This window comes from Cryptotermes secundus, unplaced genomic scaffold, assembly GCF_002891405.2.
Source record: "Cryptotermes secundus unplaced genomic scaffold, Csec_1.0 scaffold275, whole genome shotgun sequence".
NCBI classification, from domain to species: Eukaryota; Metazoa; Arthropoda; class Insecta; order Blattodea; family Kalotermitidae; genus Cryptotermes; species Cryptotermes secundus.
The window spans coordinates 608,800-615,155 of record NW_019734315.1 but is presented as its reverse complement, the minus strand read 5'-3'; positions in this window follow the sequence as shown (position 1 = coordinate 615,155).

Genomic DNA, 6,356 nt, shown 5'->3' with positions numbered 1-6,356 from the left:
GTAAATGGGAGGTTGATTTTAAAATAGGTAATCAAATTGTCACGTGTTCGGATTTTCGTGACGAATAGTAACGTGTTCTGGATTGGTGATTGCATTTAATGACACTCATACCTTCACACAGTTCGGGACTATATGTAATACTGTGCTGGCCCTATTCCACACACTTTCTGGCTCACCGTTGCACACGCACTAGGATTCTCCGTCTTCACTAACAGCATCCTGGAAACGAATTTATCATAGTCTCACTGTAACTTCAAATCACATGTGAAGTCTTCTTAGTACCGTCTAATTCTTTCTTGCCATTTCTTGAGATTCCAATTCTGAGACTCGACTCGACTACTGTTGTATACGCCGCTGTACTGCGTCTGCTACTACTACTCCTCCTGTCTTGCCGAATACTTCTTATAACCACTTTGCACGGACCTCACGGAAAACACGTGTCACGGATCAGAATGCTTGGCGCGGACCACATAGGAAACACCGGTTTCTCTATTGATGTGAAGCCATGATTACCGCTCCGTTGCCTAGCAATAGAAGTATAGAATAGAACGTTATTAGAGACCAGTTGCCCAGCAGGGGGTATACAAGTTACAGTTTTGAAGAAATAGAATATGAAATTATGGATTGGATTCATTTGGATCAGAATAAAGACAAGTATTGCTGTTTATGAGCCCGCTAATGAACTTTCGGGATCAATCAAATGCGGATAATGTTTTGACAAAGTGAGAGGCATATATAACGCCGTGTAGCCAGCTGAAAGTCAGCGGACGTTTCGGAGGAATATGTTGCCTCCATCTTCAGGGTCGAAGAATAAGCCATGCAAGAATCCAGCGTGATAGCAGGTGGCAAGCAAATCCAACTAAGTGAGAGACTATTACATTTTCGAGAACTTAGATGTCACACTGATGGTCGTGACGTTATAAGAAATGAGATACATGTTCAAGTGGTGAGATCGCCTCATTTAATTGGATTAATATTACAGTTCCTTTTCTATTAGCATTGCAAAGTATGGGTACCTTACTGTGTTCAGTCTAAAAACTAAACTAAAAACTAAACTCAGTTGTTTTAGTCCGTGAGCGCACTATACCGACCGAGTTACCGCCGTTTGTCGGCGAAGTTAGTGCCAACTTTTGTTAGTAGAAGGTGTCACGTGGTCAACGCAACGGATACCAAAGGCCGTTAATCTCGATTTTCTAGACCAGAGCCTCTATTTCCTTTAAATAGCTCCTCAGTTACCCTCATGAGGCTGAGTGAACCCCGTTCCAGACACACTACTCAGAAAATTAGCTAGCGCCGGGAATTGAACTCTGATCCTCTGGATCTGTAGCCAGAAACTCTGACCACTAAACCACAGAGACGATCCACTGTGTTCAGTCTACGTTAAGTAACTTGTGAACTTCTCGCATCAGTTTTTGTCGTTTAAATTTAGGGCGTAGACTGAGATTTAAAACATGTCATTATGAAGAATACAAAAAGCCGCTTTGTTAGTTCAGTCAAATTTCTGTCAGCCGCCGTCAGGCAGGCCTTTAACAAGGTGCAGTCTTCAGGCCTTTGTTCTTGGCTTGACATGAGCTCCACTGCGGCAGATATGGCAATGGAAGAGAATTTGTTATTTTTAACTGCACAGCCTCGTACATTATCATTTCTAACAAATTTGGAGACTTTATTTTCCCGTATTCGCATCTGAATTCTTCAGCTTGTTGCTTGTTACTGCCAGGCTTTAGCTAAATGTTGCCGGTCACGGTAGCCGCGCGGTCTGAGGCCTGATTTGTCTTCGCTCGCTCGGACGCTGGGATCTTGGGTTCGAATTCCATTCAACGCATGGATGTTTGGCGTGTGTATTCTGTGTTCGTGTTGTCCTGTATTTAGGTAGCGGCCTTGCGACGAGCTGATGACTTGTCCAAGGAGTCCTACCGTCTGTGCAAAATGATTACAGAACTGAAAAAGATGCCAGGGCTCTGCATGGACTGGAACAGCCATTAAAAAAAAGTTGAAAACTGGTGCGTAATTGACGGCCACGTAGTCAGGCTGTTTGAAGGTTCACCAGTAGCTGCAGTTACTGGAATATTTTTAGACAAATAATATAAAGTACATCAATTTAATACATTTTTTGTCACAAAAAGGAAGAAAATGGGTTGAAGACCCAGGCATGGATGAAAGGATTATTTTGAAATTTGTGTGAAATTGTGGACCAAATGAAACTGATTCATAACAGAGTCGAGTGGTCCGCTTTTGTGACTAGGGCAATGAATTTCCAGTCAAATGAAAGGCGAGAAAATCATTGCCTACCAAAGAGACAAATACTTTTTTTTTTCGTAAAAACTGCTCCATGGAGTTAATAGTTCGTTAACCGATGAGCTCAGCCTTTTAAATCTCTTGCACCTAATAAATCACGTTAAATTTAGTAAACAATTTATCTTATATAAAAAAGTTTTAAGAGGGAATAAGTAAGTATACTCACAGAAGAGAGAGAGAGAGAGAGAAGAATGCGTGACTGTTTTAATTATTATTTCTTCTTGTTATATTGACACACTTTTGCAAGAATTTCGACCAAATTTGGCATAACGATAGCGGACCTCCATAATGTGAATTTAGGCGCTTAAAAACATGTAGTGTCTGTCCGTCCGTAATTTCATTTTTGCGGCGACTTTTCGCTGGCCGAATGTATGTCCAATTTTGTTCCTTGACAGTCCAGTTAAGAGTCTACTTCGAACAAAATTGTATTTATTGCCTACTAGTAGCGCAGATTCCTTCTGACTCCTGTAGATCCGCTCCGGCCGCTCTCACTGCGCTTCCTCTTTCTATAAACATGCGAATTTCCAATCTCGTCTCACTCTTACACCCTGAAGATATGGGAAATACGTTCCTCCGAGATGTCACTAAATATCTACCAGTCTACACGTCATTACAAGATAATATTCATAGTAAAGGCCATGCTGTCTAGAAAACCGAGATGAACAGCTGTGGGGATCTTTGTGCTGACCACGTGATACCATCTATCAGCAAAAGGTGGCACTAACTTCGCCAACAAGCAATGGTCATTTGGCCGGTATAGTTCGCTTGCGGACTACAAACCACGGCCGTAATAACTTCAAATATTCCCATATAGTGTTAATTATTTTGTGCTTGATTCCTCCAACTTATCCAGAAATTCGTTCATTCTATATTTCCCTCTTCTTAATATTTACACCTTAATCTGTGGATTTAGGAGCCGGGACAAGTCAGTCTTTATAGCTACGAGTTGCGGGCTGGACGGCCGAGGTTCGATTCCCCGATGGAGCAAATGATTTCACTCCGCTCCACAGTGTCCAGATACGCTCCTGGGCCCACCCAGTTTCTTATTCAATGGGTGCAGAAGACCCTTTGCCTGAGGGTAAAGCCTCTGAGGTGTGAAGCTGACTACCCACCTCAAACTAGAAACAAGGTCAAGAATGGTGGAGCAATACCTCCACTCCCCAATCCGTCTTCAAGGCATAGTGCTTAGCCAATTATATACAGACCCAACTTTACTTTTTGCTTTTAATACTGTGGATTTAAACCTACAAAATATATTAATTCTTTCTAATCTCCTGTTTTTAATTTACCCACAATTCTATTTATTCCTCCAGTAATCTGGAGGAAGTTGCGTTTATCTGTTTTTAATTTATTCCGAATTATTATTGTCAGTACCAACCCCGGATTAATGTCTCATTAAGATGAACTAAATCGGTGTAAATTAATGTCATTGAGGCACAAAGTAAAGCGATAGTTGATCAGCCCGGCTTGTTCCTAGTCAGGAAACGTACCGCGTATATACAGTACAACCAATTTCACGTATGGTCATAAACTCTTCAATTAACAGCAACATTAGCTGCTTGTCTGAGGAACATGTCATACACAGTTGGAAGCACTGTCTCTCGAAGCCTCGCTTATTTTTAATTCTTCTCTTTGCTGAACATGCTAACCACTTAGAATGCTGCGAGTATGTCTTTCAGCATCAGAGTTGTATAAATGGTTAAAAAAGAGAAGACATTCGTTTATGTTCCACGTTACGTTTTTCTGCTTCTCCTGTCTCGGTTAGTCATCTCGGTTCTTTTTCTTTCCGACTAAATCTGTTAGTGTTCCTCTTTAACAGAGTTATTTGTGGCGCAATTTGTTACAAACTCACATGGCCCGGCTACCAGACTTGGCGAGCCAGATATGAAGCAGTTTTTATTCAAATATTTTAAATTCATTACTTGTCTTAAGGTATATATAAAGTTGTTCTGTTATGGTCTTCGGGAAGCGTTAAGGACACACTGCTGTAAGACAAAGTAACAACATTCAGTACATAACGGGAGAAAGTTAGCTCTCATTAACAGACCGGTATGCAACGTCCAAACCGTGTTTAGCTGCACGTTTACCCATTCAAGCGTGACCTCTTCGCATCCATATATATATATATATATATATATATGCAGTGTTTTAAGATCCGAAATTTGGGTTGAGCGTGAGGAGATGTTAGAAATAGGGCGAGAAGTGTCGTGACAGTGGTTGCATTATCATTGTGTGAAGAAGAGGGAGTTGTGACGCACTGTGACTGTGGCCCTTGCAGCAACCATGCACACTCTACAACCTTAACTTCTGTCAGCGGACTCGACAGACACCACTATGCAGGCTGCTGTGACCAGGCCTGAGAACACGAAAAGTAGGCAGGCCTACAGTCTGTGCGTAACGAGGGAAGTTCCTTTTGCCTGTCATCATCCGGGCTTCAAATTATACCAAGTTTTTTTGCCAAATTGAATTCCTAGTGAGCCGGTTACCTCAGTCGGTATAGCGACGGACTAATGGTTGGATGTTTTGGGTTCTTTTTCTGGCAAAGGTAAGATCTTCTCCATAACTTTCCGACCGGCTCTGAAGCCCAGACAGCTTCCTTTTCATTGGGCATTGGTGGGAGTTTCCCTGGTGTTAAAATGACACGAGCGTGAAGTTAATAACTCACCTCCATCTAGTGTCGAAGCCAAGAATGGTGTAGCTATGCGTTGCCTTCCCTATTCTTCTGTATGATGTGGTATTCAGTTAGTTAAGTACAGGGACAAATTTAATTTTACTTTAACTCCAAAACCATAATACATAAGAGTTTAGTCCTCCATTGTCAAATTATTGTAAACCAACTTTTGGTCGAGTGATGTGACGCCGTGTTTTATGGTAGAAATTCACTGACGTTTCGGAGGAACGAACTTCGTCCGTCTTCATGGTTGGAGAGTAATCCAACAAGACGCAAGCAGCAGTCTTTCAAAAGAAAAGTAGGTCCCATTCCAATAATTCTTCTTCCGTTTATCTCCCATCGTCAACTAGATGTCACCTTTGCCAAGGCTTAGGCATTTAATTAGAAGTGCACTTCAGACAGCCCGTATAACAGGATACGGACATAATTCGTAATAATGCATTTTATTTTCAGTATTACATTTTCATTCTTATGTCAGTTAAACCTAATCACATTTAAAACCGGAACAGGCTAAATGTGTAAAGGTAAAAAAAAGTGAAGTCGTCCCTGTGTTTAACTAATTAAGCACTACCACATGAAGGCGTATGGGGAGTGGATGTGTGGATCCACATTTTCTTGAACTCGGCACTAGTTTGAGGTAAGTGATGAGTTTCACGCCTCGGCCGCTTTATCCCCGGAGAAATAGCCGCCGGTACCCATTTTATAGTAGGCCGGGTGGGCCCCAGAGCAGGTCCGGAAGATGTGGAGAAGAGAAAATTCTTGAACCTACCGGAACTCGAACTCCGACCCCTCGGTCGTCCAGCCCGTAGCCTAGAGGCTAAATGTGTGAAGGTGATAAATAGGAACCGTGCTGCAGTGTATCACCACTACAGATCTACGAAATTACGTTACATACACGAGGTCCTCTTGTAAACCTGCGTTCCACTTAGAAGAAAGAGAGAGGGAATAGGTGACATTTGTTTTATTTGAATTCCGCAAATAACAGCAAAAACAACCATAATATAAATCCATTAAGATAATCCCCACCCCATTTCTGTGCACAAGCCACATGTATGACGGGGTACACATTCCGTGCTGGTCTAACAATAAACTAATGCACCGCGGGTGAGGAAGGGGTCCCAACAACAATGTTCCTACAATCATTTTCCAAATAGGCAACGGGTTAACTCCAGATAAGCTCTGTCAGCGCTGCCAACCAGTCGCTTTATCAAAAAACACCACAACACACACATCACGCTTCGAGCAAAACTGGTTTAAAGCCAGAAATAAAATGGAGCGTATTATTGAGTGAACTTTTCTCTGAAGGAAATCTGTCCAGGGTAAACATGAGGCTACTGTGAAACCTGACCCGAAATAATCGAAATCTAAAAAGGAATACTTCCCCCCCCCC